The sequence below is a fragment of the Theropithecus gelada genome, chromosome 15 (assembly GCF_003255815.1).
Source record: "Theropithecus gelada isolate Dixy chromosome 15, Tgel_1.0, whole genome shotgun sequence".
NCBI lineage: Eukaryota > Metazoa > Chordata > Mammalia > Primates > Cercopithecidae > Theropithecus > Theropithecus gelada.
In genome coordinates this window covers 44,755,565-44,772,901 of record NC_037683.1, presented here as the reverse complement: position 1 = coordinate 44,772,901, position 17,337 = coordinate 44,755,565, and the positions used below count along the sequence as shown (strand labels likewise).

At 46.0% G+C, this 17,337-nt stretch overlaps 1 protein-coding gene across 1 annotated transcript in view; it reads right to left on the bottom strand.

Moving 5' to 3' along the window:
- The window catches only part of ZBTB5 (zinc finger and BTB domain containing 5), a 44,351-nt gene extending 30,353 nt beyond the window's left edge, over positions 1-13,998 (bottom strand). Inside the window, exon 1 of the mRNA XM_025360588.1 lies at positions 13,758-13,998. The gene's annotated coding sequence lies outside the window, so the exon portion shown is untranslated. The remainder of the gene's footprint in view (positions 1-13,757) is intronic.
- Between the last annotated feature and the right edge of the window lie 3,339 nt (positions 13,999-17,337).

The window sequence follows — 17,337 nt, the reverse complement described above, 5'->3', positions numbered from 1 at the left end:
CTCACGTCTATTTAGACACAATTAGAGTCCCACAGGGAATATCACATCAATTTAATGCCTGAAATCAAATAGCTGCAGGATTTGAGTCAGTATTTTGGTAGATGACAATTAATAAAAATGAAGACTGAATAAACTACACCTACTACAACCAACAGTGATTAACTACACTAGAGATGCTGTTAAAGGAATAGCTGAGCAATTAGGGGCTACTAGCCAGATGACTTGAGAAAATAGGATAGCCTTAGACATGATATTAGCAGAAAGAGGAGGAGTTTGCATTATGATTAAAACTCAATGTTGTACCTTCATCCCAAATACCACCACCCCGATGGAAGTACAACAAAGGCATTGCAAGGTCTGACTGCTCTGTCCAATGAGTTAGCCAACAACTCAGAGGTAAATGACCCCTTTACAGGATGGCCAGAAAAGTGGTTCAGTAAATAGAAAGGAATAATAGTCTCAATTCATACTTCCCTCACAGTTGTAATGGGTGTACTTATTCTGGTTGGGTGCTGCGTCATACCATGCATCCGTGGGTTGGTGCAGAGGCTCATAAAAACGGCACTTAGTAAAACCTCCCTTAACTACCTTCCACCTTATCCAGAGAAGCATCTTCTTTTGGAAAATCAAGCAAAACAATTAAGCCAAGACATGTTAAAAAATTTAAAAAGAACTGTAAGGAAATGCAAAAGGAGGGATTGTTAGATATAAATTCCAAATTTCTTTTCAAAGAATCAGTATGTCAGTATGTTCAATTATTTGCCTTCTACTTTTAAACTTCCTCGTAAAGCAACCTTTTTCGTACCTACTCCACCCTGACTCATTCCCTTTACCTGTTCCACCCTCATCCCAATTACCTACTCCACCCAACTCATTTTGATTACCTGCTCCACCCTGACTCATTCTGATGACTTCCTCGTCATGACCATTTTCCCCACCAAACCACTCACCCCAACACTCTCTTTAAATTAGCCAATTGGAATTAGTTTAGCCTGTGCAGTCTAACCCTAGCCAATAGGGGAATGACACAGCAGCCGGGGCCATGCGTGTCAGAGATAAAAACCCTTCCCCTCCCTTGTCCAAATGTGTGCTCACCATTGCTCCATCTGTAAGGGTGCACCCTTCTACTGAAGTAACTTGCCTTGCTGAGAATTAAAAAGAAAATTTTATGTTCGAGTGCTATTTCTTTTGTGGCACTGAAACTTTATTTATAACAATATTAACAGCTATTATTTCAGAGGTCATAAGAGTTGCAATTTCCCCAGGCCAGGCGCGGTGGCTCACACCTGTAATCCCAGCACTTTGGGAGGCCAAGACGGTTGGATTACAAGGTCAAGATAGAGACCATCCTGGCCAACATGGTGAAACCCTATCTCTACTAAAATACAAATAAAAATTAGCTGGGCATGGTGTCGTGTGCCTGTAATCCCAGCTATTTGGGAGGCTGAGGCAGGAGAATCACTTGAACCCAGGAGGTGGAGGTTGCAGTGAGCTGAGATCATGCCACTGCCAGCCTGGTGACAGAGCAAGACTCCGTCTCAACAACAACAACAAAAAAAGAGTTGCAATTTCCCCAATTACTCTTGAAGATAACACCACTACTGTGAACCTAAGATTGACCTTTTAAGATGTCTTTTCAGATTTTTACATTTCTAACAACAGAACAGCCCCACCTGGACCTGCCAACCAGTTCTGTGGCCCCCACCCAGGAACTGACTCAGGAACTGACTCAGCATAAGAGAACAGCTTTGACTCCCTATTGAGAGGTGAAGCCAGCTGGGCTTCCAGGTCGGGTAGGGACTTAGAGAACGTTTCTGTCTAGCTAGAGGATTGTAAACGCACCAATCAGCACCCTGTAAAAATGCACCAATCCGCACTCTGTGTCTAGCTAAAGGACTGTAAATGCACCAATCAGCACTCTGTAAAACGGACCAATCAGCAGGACGTGGGTGGGGCCAAATAAGGGAACAAAAGCTGGCCACCTGAATCAGCAGCGGCAACCCACTCGGGTCCCCTTCCACACTGTGGAAGCTTTGGTCTTTCACTCTTCACAATAAATCTTGCTGCCATTCACTCTTTGGGTCCGCACTACCTTTATGAGCTGTAACACACACCACGAGGGTCTGCAGCTTCATTCCTGAAGTCAGGAAGACCATGAACCCACCAGGAGGAACAAACAACTCTGGATGTGCCACCTTTAAGAGCTGTAACACTCACAGTGAAGGTCTCCAGCTTTACTCCTGAAGTCAGCGAGACCACCAACCCATCAGAAGGAAGGAACTCCAGACACATTTGAACATTTGAAGGAACAAACTCTGGACACACCATCTTTAAGAGCTGTAACACTCACCGCAAAGGTCCACGGCTTCATTCTTAAAGTCAGCGAGACCAAGAAACCACCAAGAGGAATAAATTCTGGACACACTATGAGTTCATCGCCAAGCCAACCAATCAGCACTCCTGACTCACTAGCCCCCTACCCACCAAATTACCTTTAAAAACTCTGATCCCCGGCTGGGCGCGATGCCTCATGCCTGTAATCCTAGCACTTTGGGAGGCTGAGGTGGATGGATCACGAGGTCAGGAGTTTGAGACCAGCCTGGCCAAGATGGTGAAACTCCGTCTCTACCAAAAATACAAAAATTAGCCAGGCGCCTGTAATCCCAGCCACTCAGGAGGCTGAGGCAGGAGAATCACTTGAACCTGGGAGGCAGAGGTTGCAGTGAGCCAAGATCGCACCACTGTACTCTAGTCTGGGTGACAGAGCAAGACCCTGTCTCAAAAAAAAGAAAAAAAAAGTCTCAAAAAAAAAAAAAAAACCCCTCAAACAAAAAACTCTGATCCCTGAGTTTTGGGGGAGGCTAATTTGACAAATAATAAAACTCCAGTCCTCCCACACAGCCAGCTTTACGTGAATTACTCTTTCTCTACTGCAATTCCCATCTTGATAAATCGGTTCTGTCTAGGCAGTGGGCAAGGTGAACCTACTGGGTGGTTACAGTATCCTGGATGGGATCTTGAAATAGAAAAAGAACATTAAAACTAACAAAATCTGAATAAAGAATAAACCTTAGTTAATAAAGTTATTATGTAATAATGTTACAATAATAGTGGTTCATTAATTATAACATACCATACTAATGTTAAGATGTTAATGGTGAAACAAGGTGTAGATATATGGAAATTCTACTATCTTTGCAATTTTCTGTAAATCTAAATCTATTAGAAAAAATAAAGTTTACTTAAAGAAAAGTCACTCTCTTCACTACTTTTTTAAAACCGCTTTTTTATAAAAATGTTTTATGTTCACATATACTTTTTTAACAAATAAATGCAGTACTTAATTTTTTTCTCAACTTTAATTTCTAATATGTTAAATACTGAAAACTATAACTTGCAAAAAAGCTCTTTGGAGTCATCAATAATTTTTAAATGTGTAATGGAATTCTAAGGGCAAAAGTCTGACTACCACTTAAGTAAGTTTTACATTTATGAAGAAACTCATGTACGTAGACTCTCATTCTTCAAAAATATAGGATAGGCCCAGTGCAGTGGCTTGTGCTTGTAATCCCAGCACTTTGGGAAGCCGAGGTGGGTGGATCACTTGAATTCAGGAGTTCCAGACCAGCCTGGGCAGGCAACATGGCAAAACTCCATCTCTACTAAAAAACACAAAAATTAGCTGAGTGTGGTGGCGTACACCTGGAATCCCAGCTACTCTGGGTGGCGGAGGCAGGAGAATCGCTTGAACCCAGGAGGCAGAGGCTTATGACCTGAGATCATGCCACTGCACTCCACCTTGGGCAACAGAGTGAGACCCTATCTAAAAATAATAATAATAATAACATATATGTGTGTGTATATATATACACACATATATATAAGATAAATGAAACTTTAGTGCAAAGGCAGCCTTCAACTTACACATACGTTGAGTTACTCAAATTTGTGGAATAAAGTGCCCAGCCTTTCCCTGGCAATAACATAGCCTCCTGGGATCACTCACAGAGTATCCTTTAAACCTGTTACTGTGGTGGCAAACTGCCAAAGCACCAGTGCCTTGTTAATTAACACTGCACCATCACTTACTACTATGTTTCTATTAGCTGGGTGATGCAGGGGGAAGATGAGAAGGTTGAATACCTACCAAAAGTCAGGTTCTATAGGTACTTTACACATATTATCTCTTATGTATGACTCCCAAGCAGTGACTGTCTACTCATTTCTAAGACCAACATTACCCAACTAGTTCAATAACTGAAGAAGAAGCTGTATAAACCCATGTCCAGGTACGAAATCTCACTTTGCTGTAATGAGAACAACCCCCAATAAGACATGGGCTCAGTGACTGATGAGAGGACACTCAGGGGAGGGAACAGATGTAGCTGAGGCTGGGCACAGTGGCTCACACCTGTAATGCCAGCACTTTGGGAAGCCAAAGTGGGAGGACTGAGGCCAGGAGTTCGAGAATGCCCTGTCCAATATAGCAAGTTCCCATCTCCATTAAAATTAAAAATAAAAAAATAAAAAGAATGTAGTTGTGAGCATGAACAAGGGCTAGGAATAAGGACTAGGGAACTGGAGGCCGGGTGCGGTGGCTCAAGCCTGTAATCCCAGCACTTTGGGAGGCCGAGACGGGCGGATCACGAGGTCAGGAGATCGAGACCATCCCAACATGGGCTAACATGGTGAAACCCCGTCTCCACTAAAAAATACAAAAAACTAGCCGGGCGAGGTGGCAGGCGCCTGTAGTCCCCGCTACTCGGGAGGCTGAGGCAGGAGAATGGCGTGAACCCGGGAGGCGGAGCTTGCAGTGAGCTGAGATCCGGCCACTGCACTCCAGCCTGGGCGACAGAGCGAGACTCCGTCTCAAAAAAAAAAAGGACTAGGGAACTGGAGGGAGTGAAGGGATGGAGCTGAAAGGCAGGGTCAGGGTTAAGGGCTGGAGGTACGGGTGAAAAGATGTGTATAAAATGACAGTGAAGGGAATGAAAATGAGAGCAAGTGCTCTGAAGAGGTGGCAGGAAGGGTTTTTCTTCTCCCCTTCTTTTACTTAAATCCTCTCATTGCTAATACCACATGCTACCATCACAGACCACAGACCCCAATGTCAAGAGACCTCAGTCTGGAAGATTAGGAGGAAGCAGGACAAGCTTTATCTTCTCCCACTGTAACTGCCCAATGGGTTCACCTTGCCCCCTGCCTAGACAGAGGTGATTTATCAAGACAGGGGAACTGCAATAGAGAAAGAGTAATTCACGCAAAGCCGGCTGTGCAAGAGACCAGAGTTTTATTTATTACTCAAATCAGTCTCCCTGAGCATTTGGGGATCAGCGTTTTTTAAGGACAACTTGGTGGGTTGGGGGGAAGCCAGTGAGCTGGGAGTGCTGACTGGTCAGGTCAGAGATGACATCAAAAGGAGTCTTCTTCTGCTGAGTCAGTTCCTGGGTGGGGGCCACAAGATTAGATGAGCCAGTTTATTGATCTGGGTGGTGCCAGTTGATTCATCAAATGCAGGGGTCTGCAAAATATCTCAAGCATTGATCTTAGGAGCAGTTTAGGGAGGGTCAGAATCTGGTAGCCTCCAGCTGCGTGACTCCTAAACCATAATTTCTTTTCTTTTTTTTTTTTTTTTTTTTTTGAGATGGAGTTTCACTCTTGTTGCCCAGGCTGGAGTGCAATGGCATGATCTTGGCTCACTGCAACCTCCGCCTTCCGGGTTCAAGCGATTCTCCTGCCTCAGCCTCCTGAGTAGCAGGGACTATAGGCATACACCACCAAGACCGGCTAATTTTTTGTATTTTTAGTAGAGACAGGGTTTCACCATGTTGGTCAGGCTGGTCTCGAACTCCTGGCCTCAGGTGATCCACCCATCTTGGCCTCCCAAAGTGTTGGGATTACAGGCATGAGCCATAATTTCTAATCTTGTGGCTACTGTTAGTCCTACAAAGGCAGTCCTCCCCAGGTAAGGAGGAGGTTTGTTTTGGGAAAGGACTGTTATTGTCTTTGTTTTCAAAAACTATAAACTATAACCTAAGTTCCTCCCAAAGTTAATTCAGCCTATGCCCAGGAATGAACAAGGACAGTTTGGAGTTAGAACCAAGATGGAATTGGTTAGGTTAGATCTCTTTCACTGTCTCAGTGCTTTGGAGCAAGCTGCAGTGAGAGGGTAGGAAGGTGCCACACTTCTTTGTTACACGCCTGCTCCCACTTTACCTTCTGCCAGGAGTAAAAGTTTCCTGAGGCCTCCCCAAAAGTCAAGCAGGTACTGGCACCATGCTTGTACAGCCTGTAGAACTGTGAGCCATTAAGCCTCTTTTCTTTATAAGCTACCCAGTATTTCTTTATAGCAACACAAGAACAGACCAATGAAGTGACCCACTAGCAGAGTGCTGCCTTAAAGACTGACATGCCACAGGAAGTCACTTACATGATAGAGTCTGAAAGCACTACATTGAAACTTCAAAATAATTTATGGCAAATGTAACTGCCTCATCGTGCTAGAATTTTTTTTTTTTTTTTTAAGATGGAGTCTTGCTGTCACCAGGCTGGAGTGCAGTGGCATGATCTCGGTTCACTGCAACCTCTGACTCCCGGGTTCAAGTGATTCTCCTGCCTCAGCCTCCCGAGTAGCTGGGACTACAGACGCACACACCCATGCCCGGTTATTTTATTTTATTTTTTTTGTATTTTTAGTAGAGACAGGGTTTCACCATGTTGGTCAGACTGGTCTTGAACTCCTGACCTTGTGATCTGCCTGCCTCAGCCGCCCAAAGTGCTGGGATTACAGGCATGAGCCACTGGGCCTGGCCCATCCTGCTAGAATTTTATACTTGCACTGTACCTGTCTAGAAATTTCCTTTTCTCTTGCGCTACATTTTCCTAAAATTTTAAATAACTAGCTTGCCACTTTAATAGCTACATCAAAGAACATCTTTAGCCAGTTAACACTTTAAATATCATAAAAGTTTCACAAACGCATCTAAAAGTCCATAAAAACCAACTATTAGTGGCTTCTTTTAGCTGCCTGTAAATCTGAGACTACATGTATTTTAATATGTTTAAGAAATCTGAATGTCTTGACACCCTAGAAAATGCTGTCTGCCACCCATCCCAGTTGCCCCCCAAAATCTTTAAACAATTTTAAAAAATGTTTTCTTGGCAGGGCACAGTGGCTCACACCTGTAATCCCAGCACTTTGGGAGGCTGAGGTAGGTGGATCACCTGAGGTCAGGAGTTTGACATCAGCCTGACCAACATGGAGAAAACCCGTCTCTACTAAAAATACAAAAAATTAGTGGGGTGTGGTGGCACATGCCTGTAATCCCAGCTACTCGGGAGGCTGAGGCAGGAGGAGAATCGCTTGAACCTGGCAGGCAGAGGTTGCAGTGAGCCAAGATCGCACCACTGTACTCCAGCCTGGGCAACAAGAGCAAAACTCCATCTCAAAAAAAAAAAAAAAAAAATAGTTCTTTTCTTTCCAATCCCAATTGATGTGTAGCACAAACAATTTTTAAACATGTCTTTCATTGGCTTTTGCCCCTGACAGATAAAGAAACTTATTCCTTTTTTTTTCAGGTGGAGTCTCACTCTGTCACACAGGCTGGAGTGCAGTGGCACAATCTCAGCTCACTGCAACCTCCAGTTCAAGCAATTCTCCTGCCTCAGCCTCCCGAGTAGCTGGGCTTACAGGCGTGCACTACCACGCCCAGCTAATATTTTTTTATTTTTATAGAGATAGGGCTTCACCATATTGGCCAGGCTGGTCTCAAGCTACTGACCTTGTGATCCACCTACCTCAGCCTCCCAAAGTGCTGGGCCTGGCCAAGAAACTTATTTCTTAATGAAAAAAAATAGTCTGGCTAGGCACGGTGGCTCACGCCTGTAATCCAAGCACTTTGGGAGGCTGAGGCGGGCAGATTACCTGACGTCAGAAGTTCGAAACCTGCCTGACCAACATGGAGAAACCCTGTCTCTACTAAAAATAAAAAAATAGCCGGGCATGGTGGCGCATGCCTGTAATCTCAGCTACTTGGGAGGCTGAGGCAGGAGAATCGCTTGAACCCGGGAGGGGGAAGCTGCAGTGAGCCAAGATCGCGCCATTGCACTCCAGCCTAGGCAACAAAAGCTAACACTCCCCCCCTCAAAAAAAATTAGGCCAGATGCAGGGTCTCACACCTGTAATCCCAGTACTTTGGGAGGCTGAGGCGGGAGGCTCACTTGAAGCCAGGTATTTGAGACCTGCTTGGTCAACACAGTGAAACCTCTTCTTTACAAAATTATTTTTTAATTAGCTGGGTGCAGGGCATGGTGGCTCACGTCTATAATCTCAACATGCTGGGAGGCCAAGGTGGGAGAAATGTCTGAGTCCAGGAGTCTAAGACCAGCCTGGGAAACATAGGGAGACCCCCACCTCTACAAAAACTACAAAAATTAGCTGGGCGTGGTGGTGCATGCCTGTAGTTCCAGCTACTTGGGAGGCTGGGTGTGAGAGGGTTGCTTGAGCCCAAGAGATTGGGGCTGCAGTGAGTTATGACCATCCCACTGCACTCCAGCCTGGGTGACAGAGCAAGACCCTATCTCAAAAGCAAAACAGAACAAAGTAGAAAGAAAAAAAAAAAAAACTAAACTTTTATCAAGATGAAAACTATGACAAAGCATTGGAGACACTATTATTATGGTGCCTTTCCAAAAGAGAAGATGAAAATGGACTTAATCCATTTCTTACACCTAGTTTACCTTCAAAGCAGTATATGCCTTCACTTCTCAATCATTTATCAAATCAATAATGCTCAGCAAGTGACCTATACTTGACCTGCAGAATTGCTTTTGATCATCTATTCAAAATAAGTACAATGTAAGTAACTTAAACATGTTTAGATTTTTGTAGCATTTCTGGGCTCCTCCCACAACCGAATGCCCAAACACTGGATTTTCTTTTCCCGGTCTTTCTTCCTCAAATTCTCTTTGCAAAAAAGACTAAAACATAAGGACTATAAAGGTGAAAGCCTTGCGTTTTTAGAGGAAGATGGTTGAGTGGATTTTAAATTATAATTGACTAATTAAGATGTACTGAAAAATTAATTATACCATGTCAACAATATCAAGCATAGAAAAAAAGGGGAGCAACTCACCTTAAGCATTTTAAACTTAAGAAATTGGCAATCAGCCAGGTGCAGTGGCTCTCATGCCCGTAATCACTCACTTTGGGAGGCCGAGGCAGGTGGATCACTTGAGGTCAGGAGTTCAAGACCAGCCTGGCCAACATGGTGAAACGCTGTCTCTATCAAAAAATACAAAAATTAGTGGGGCATGGTGCCACGAGCTATAGTCCCAGCTACTCGGGGGGCTGAGACACAAGAATCATTTGAACCCAGGAGGCGGAAGTTGCATCGAGCTGAAATCAGATTGCACCACTGCACTCAAGCCTAGGTGACAGAGTGAGACGCTGTCTCAAAAAAAAAGTAAATTAGGAATAAAGGCATTTGTAAACCTGTTATCATACAAAGTAACAGATGACCAAGTATAATTTCCAAAGAGTAGACCTATCACTTAGTCATCCTTTAAAATCTGTAAAATGAACATTTTATTTGTTAATTTCCATTTATATAAGGAAAAATATCACTCTCGATAGGCTTCTTTTCAGTGACAAACATTTTCCAGAGCAGGAAAGCAAATTAGGAAAATAGGAAAATTCACTGGTTACAATTATAATGAATTAGTTGGGTACAAAAGACTCTTTATGGGGGGCAGGGAGCCAGGATTTTACTATGTTGCCTGGGCTGGTTTGAACTCAAGTGATCCTCCTGCCTCAGGCTCCCAAGTGGTTGGGACTACAGGTGTGTGCCACCTGGGCTAAAAGTCTATTAATTTTACTAAATTTTATTAAATCTAAGATGTCTGTACGGCCGGGCGCGGTGGCTCAAGCCTGTAATCCCAGCACTTTGGGAGGCCGAGACGGGCGGATCACGAGGTCAGGAGATTGAGACCATCCTGGCTAACCCGGTGAAACCCCATCTCTACTAAAAAATACAAAAAACTAGCCGGGCGAGGTGGCGGGCGCTTGTAGTCCCAGCTACTCGGGAGGCTGAGGCAGGAGAATGGCGTGAACCCGGGAGGCGGAGCTTGCAGTGAGCTGAGATCTGGCCACTGCACTCCAGCCTGGGCGACAGAGCTAGACTCCGTCTCAAAAAAAAAAAAAAAAAAAAAATCTAAGATGTCTGTGATTATAAAACGCATTATTTCATGTAACACTAGGAAAAAAACTGCCAATTGAGCTATGGCATAATGCTTAGTTACGGTATCCTGTCTTCAAGGAAGAAGGAAAACCGACTGCCAATGACTACTAATGATAGAGGCAGGAGACAGACAAATGCCTAGGCAGATAGGGGCACATCCCCAGTGAAACCCTACCTCAAAGCCAAAGACAGTTTAAAGCCTGAAAGCCAAGCTACAAGTCAAATCCATGGACCAGACTGAGAACCTGTCTTCCCGTTTGATGTGCTTTCTTCTGATTGATCCCCAACTTTCACCTATTTTACATATACCTACCCCTTTCCTAATTGGTTTTCTACACTGTCGTACCCACCTTTGAGTGGTGTCTTTGCTTTAACCTTGTTTTTTTTTTTTGAGACAGGGTCTCACTCTGTCTGCAAGACTGGAGTGCAGTGGCAGGCTCTCAGCTCAATGCAACCTCTGCCTCCCAGGCTCAATCGATTCTTCTGCCTCAGCCTCCCGAGTAGCTGGGATTACAGGCGCACTTCACCATGCTGGGCTCATTTTTGTATTTTTAGTAGAGACAGGGTTTCACCATGTTGGCCAGATTGGCCTTGAACTCCTGACCTCAGGCAATCTGCCCACCTCAGCCTCCACAACTGCAGCAATTACAGGCGTGAGCCACCACACCCGGCCTTCCCTTTAACCTTTTTGCATACTCAGAAACCAATCAGCACACACTCCCCATTCTGAGTCCCTAAGAAGCCCCAGAACCAGCCACACTGGGAAAGAAGCCACCTGACTGCAGGGGTGGGGGACCACCCCTGAATGTCCTCTTCTCTGAGGCACTCAATAAAATTCTTCTCTGCCCTCCTCACCCTTCGAATTGTCAGAGTAACCTCATTCTTCTTGAACAAGGGACAAGGGTTTGGGAACCACTAAATGAGGGTACAAGCTGTAACACAAGTGGTCCGAGTGGGTGGAGGGTGGTGGGTGGCGCATCACTCCTGTTGGCAAAGTGGTTAAGAAAAATCCAACATCACCAATAAAATAATCTTGGAGAGTAAGAATATCTATTATAATAAGTAGTCCAACACAGTTCCTAATCTGTTTGGGATGTCAAGATAAATCAAAGCTTTTAGGAAATATATGTATAACTAATAAAATGAAAGGCACCTCCAAAACTGGATCTTGAAATTAAAAGCCACTATTCAGTGGTGAAAATGATGAAAACATAAGTAAAGAACAATAGTTCACTCAGAAACAGCTAGTCTTTTAGGAGATGAGAAGTTCACTTCACACTTAGACAAAAGGCAGTGTAGTGCTACATTCCATCCCACCCGCTACGCTAACAAAACTGGCTCTACTAGACAACATCCATATTTGAGAAATATTACATACAGTAAAAGAAAAATCACATGCTTAAAACTGACAGAGGGAAAGTATTTAAAATTAATTCACATTAAAAAAAAAGTTGAGGCCGGGCGCGGTGGCTCAAGCCTGCAATCCCAGCACTTTGGGAGGCCGAGACGGGCGGATCACGAGGTCAGGAGATCGAGACCATCCTGGCTAACACAGTGAAACCCCGTCTCTACTAAAAAATACAAAAAACTAGCTGGGCGAGGTGGCGGGAGTCTGTAGTCCCAGCTACTCGGGAGGCTGAGGCAGGAGAATGGCCTAAACCCGGGAGGCGGAGCTTGCAGTGAGCCGAGATCCGGCCACAGCACTCCAGCCTGGGCGACAGAGCGAGACTCCGTCTCAAAAAAAAAAAAAAAAGTTGAAAGCTAACATAGAATCAATACCTTGGGTTCTTTTTTCCATTTCCAAAACGAATGTGAGCCAGATTCAAAATTCTGTCAGCACTACACCAGGTTTTGTCAAATTCACTGAACACAAGATTTTTTTAAGTCTCCAATTTGATATAATTCATGCTGAGTTCTTTAACTACTATTTGATATCCTAGTGATTTTTTATTACTTCCACTTTGGGGACAGTCTTGTGAGTCTCTTTTGAGAGCGTTCACTCTTAAGCTTGTAAGATGCCTTTCCTCCAAATCTTACCATTTTCAGAATTTTGCTACAGACATATCAATTAACCAAAATCCAGCATCTTCAGCTAACTAAAAGTTTTGACACAACTTTTAGGGAAAGGTGCAAATCTCTAGTAAACAGGTTGACTTCAGGACTCCTCAAAAAAAGAGTCTGCTTATTCAGCAAAACCCAAGGGCCCAGAACAGGTCCCCACCCAGGCAGTCTTACCTGTAAGGTCACCAAGCTGGCTGTGGTGGCCAGGTCAATCTTCCCAAATTTGATGAGATTTCCAGAAGGGTTAAAAGGAACAGTGAACGGTTTCCTTTGGCTTAGGGGCTTTTCTCTAAAATCCTTCTCTTCTTCCCATCTGGTCTTTTCCCTCTGAACTATTAGCTTACTGCCAACCACCGTCACCACAGATATCACAAGAGTTTAGGCAAATGAAAAGCAAGTTCTACCCAGCCTTTTACATCTAAGGCACAACAGCCCATACTAGCACAACAAATTACCAATAATGACTAAGGCACAGCATTCTCTTCAACTTCTAAAGAAAAGCCTGTAATGTCTTCTACTTAATACAAGTGAAAAATAAGAGAACATGCTTTGGAATATTTTTGCTTCAATTTTTGAAGGTGAAGAGTTTCTTCTATTCAAGTTAACTAGAGTCAGAGACTACTACTTAGGAATCAAGACTTTACTGTGCTTTCACCTAAATTTTTTCCTCCAAATTATTTAGGATTTGTCTTCTGTTCAGAAAATTAGTTTCCATAGTACCCTTCACTATGCCAGAATGCTGACTTAATAAAAAAAATGGCCATTTTTAAAGGAAAAAACTAACCTTCAACTCCCCTTAATTCACTGCCTTTTATTATTTACATACAAATCTGTCCTCCAAACAGGAGAACATGGGACAGCAGTGTCTAACCACCGCATCCCCCACAGCTCCTCGCACGAAGCCTGGGAGTAGTGGGCATTCAATAAATGCCTATTAAACACTTCAGTCCTCTCTTAACAAGTTGGTGCATTCCAAAACACTGGCTCCACCCCTCCAGGGTCGGCCGCCGGCTCCCGATGGCAGTTTGCCTATGGCCTTGCTCTGGTGAAATCAAACCTCGTCGCTCAAGAAGACCCAGGATGGGGGCAAGGGAGCCGTCCGACCCCATCCCGCAAGGCAGCAGATCCTCTCTTCATTCCACCAGGCCGTTGGGCCTGAGGCCTTTCCCACCCCATTCGGGAACCTACGTAGCCAGCCAGAGATCCGCAGGGGTACCAGCTCCCGCCCCAGCCTGCAGACAGCCTGGCGTCGGGACACCGGGGACGCCTGCGCAGAAGAACCCGCCTGGCCCCTTCGCTCTGACGGTAACAATGCCCCCTCAGGAACACAGTCAGGGTAGGCTGGGGGCACCAGTACACGTCTGCGCGCTCCCCGACGCCTTGGCGCGCCCCTGGTGCTCAACCTTCCCCACGTGAGCGCGCCCGCCATCACGACACTCTCTGACGGGGTCTCCTCACCTGAGCCGGGCTCCGCCCCCCTCCTCCTCGCTGAAGGAGGCGGTGACCCCTCTCCGATCGGACTCGGCAGTGTCAGAGGAGGTGGGAACGTCCAGACCTGCGTCTCCGTTATGGGACTTCCTCCCCCTTCCGCCCGCCCCCCTCCCACCCCGCCTCTAGTACCCTAGCTCCTTCAGCCAGTTCGCCGCGGCACTCTGAGAACACCGCGGCGGCGCCTGAGGATAAACGGACGTGACGTAATGCAAGAGCGCCTACTCCGCCCTTTTCCTCCTCTCCCGGTGGGGTTACAACCAATCAGCAACGGGGAGGGCGGGGCCGGGGTAGGAGTGCAGCCAGCCGGCGCGCGGAACCCGGAGGAATTTCTTTGGCCCCCAGAAAAACTGACCAATCCACGGTCCCTGGAGTCTGGTTGTGTTTACTACCGACTGATTCCGTGAGCTCTCTGACCAATCACCCTTTGCCTTACAACACGTACAACGGTTAACAAATGCCTTTTAGGGCGGGATTTATCACTAAACCGCTCCAGGTTTGGACTATAGAAATGCAGCTGTTCGCTGCAACCAATCAAAACCCTCTGTGGTTTAGGCAAGCGGGCTTTCCGCCTAATTCCGCCAATCATAACAACGACTGCGTGAAGTCTGAGGGCGCCCGAGAGGCGGGCCCTCAGGGCAGCCTTACCGCCATTGGCTGGTCCTGAAGGATTTTTCCACCCACGTGGTGCCCTGCCCTTTAGTGACCCAGGGCTCTTCTCCCGGGGTGAATTCCCTTCGCTGAACACACACAAGTATGGGGTTGGAGATTTGAGTTCCCACTTCATGGATGTTGGGAAAGATAAGATTCCAAGAGGCTCTTTAGGTTGAACTAAGCCGAAGTCCAGGGTAAAAACGGCGAATAAAAAAGGTCGGACCCCGCCCCTCGTCCAGCCGGGTGGCTGCGCGTCTGGAAACGGTGGCGCCACAGGAGCCTGGCGCCTGGCCCCGCACTGGGCCGCAGGTCACATAAGCCTGTCGTCTCCGTGCCCAGATTCATAATCACCCGCACCCCAAAAAACAAAATAGGAAGCGCTAAGCTCTCCCATTCATGTCCCAAACGTGGAAGGGTCGCGTACTTGTATGAGACGCGGTCTGAAAAGTGCGAGCGCCGGGGCGACGCTCGGGTTTCCAGGTGCACACTGGGAGAGAGAACCCGAGCCCTCAGCATCGGGCACAGGGGCCAGGGAAGAAGCCCCCTTTCTTCGGGTGAGGACGGCAGAAAAAAGCTTCCTTCTCCTGTGCAGCTTGTCTGGGAGCGCTGCTTGGCTCTGGAGACAAAGGCAGGCTCGCGAACATGGCTGTGTTCTCCTCGGGGTGGGGGTTAAGGGTCTTGGAGGAGCTTCCATAAAAATGGAACTCCTGGCCAGGCGCGATGGCTCACGCCTATAATCGCAGCAATTGGGAAGGCTGAGGCGGGCAGATGGCCTGAGGTCAGGAGTTTGAGACCAGCCTGGCCAATATGGTGAAACCCCGTCTCTACTAAAAATGCAAAAATTAGGTGGCGGGCGCCTGTAATCCCAGCCAGCTACTCGGGAGGCTGAGGCAGGAGAATCACTTGAACCCGGGAGGCGGAGGTTGCAGTAAGCCGAGATCGCGCCGCTGCACTCCAGCCTAGGCCACAGAGTGAGATTTCGTTGCGAGAGGCGGGGGGAGGAACTCTCCGCTTTACAGAATTGAACACACCGGATACCCCTACAGCTGATTCCATCCCTTCAGTTACCGGTCGGATGTGTTGATATCAAAAAGCAACCTGTTTGCATGGATTTCTTGAAGGCCTCGGTGGAGTCTGATGTTTCTTTTCCTTAAGATTCGCTGACACTCTATAGCCATCACACATATTTTACTGCCAGATTCATTGGTAAAATAAAGAAAATATGGAATGATGACAGTAAGCCAGGCAATAGGAGAGATTCTTTTGCGTATGTGGCTCTCAAAGGTAAATGCCATGACCTAGATTACTCAGATTTACAGGCTTACAAAACTTTTTAAAATTGTATATTCAGAACTTAGGAGTGTGTGGAAGTGGACACCTGCTATATTGTGGTCGGGAGTATCACTGATGCCCTGTTTGACTATCACTTCGTAGTATCTATCAAAATTTAAAACATGCGTTTTTTCCCTTCTAGCTGGCAATTCCTTTCTAGAAATATATGCTACCCAAATACAAAGATGTGGAATAATAAACCCAAGGCTCTTTACCACAGCTTTGTTAGTACAAGGGGCGGGGGTGGGGGGAGAGGGGGAGTGGAGAACAAACCTAAATGTGCAACTAAAGATTACAAAAATTTGATAAGTATCGTGGCTCCTTCATGACTAAGGCTCCCATAGATGCAAAACGAAAGTAATAAAATCCTGCGGCCAGGCGCGGTGGCTCACACCTGTAATCCTAACACTTTGGGAGGCCGAGGAGGGTGGATCATGAGGTCAGGAGTTCGAGGCCAGCCTGTCCAACATGGCGAAACCCCATCTCTACTAACAAAATACAAAAATTAGCTGGGCATGGTGGCGGGCGCCTGTAATCCTAGCTACTCGTGAGGCTGAGGCAGGAGAATCACTTGAACCAGGGAGAAAGAGGTTGCAGTGAGCCGAGATCTCGCCATTGCACTCCAGCCTGGAGGACAGAGCAAGACTCCATCTCAGAAAAATAAATAAATACATATATACATACACACTTACATACATACATACATACAGGTACCTGCATGCGGAGGTACACGTAAAAGTTTGTGAATGTATGGCTGGCTGAGTGTGAAAGGATACTATCAAATGTTCATAATGTCATTCAGGGAAGGAGTGGAGGTGGTGGTGAGACGTTTTAAGAGGGCCTCCTTAGGCCGGGCATGGTGGCTCACGCCTGCAATTCCAGCATTTTGGGAGGTCGAGGCCGGTGGATTGCCTGAGGTAAGGAGTTTGAGACCAGCCTGGCCAATATGGTGAAACCTCGTCTCTACTAAAAATACAAAAAATTAGCTGGGCTTGGTGGCGCATGCCTGTAATCCCAGCTTTTCAGGAGGCTGAGGCAGGAGAATTGCTTGAACCCGGGAGGCGGAGGTTGCAGAGAGCCGAGATTGCGCCACTTCACTCCAACCTGGGCGAGAGAGAGAGAGACTCCGTTTAAAAAAAAAAGAGGGCCTCCTTAATTTTTAGTTTTACAGACTGCTGTAGCAATTTAGTTCCTACAACAGGTGTTGTTACTTTAGTAGTATTTAGGAAAACCTGGAATTTCAGGTTGCTTAGATTTTCAAATCACTGACAAAATTATTCCTAAAGTAATCTATATATTTCCCCAAAAAGGTATCAATAAGATACTTCTTGAAATTAGACAACTAAATTCTAAGATTCATAAGGGGAGATAATATTGAAAGAATAAGCAAGACAGTCATGTAAAAAGTAAGTTGGATATCTACCTGTGAGGCAGGGGAACAGGATCTGGAGGCAGTGACCTTCAGACCCACTGCTGCTGACTGGTTATCAGAGGCTACTTCCTTTTCACCCCTACCTTTTTCTGCGTGGCAATTGCTCCGTGGCAGTTGTAAGCCCTCCGTTTT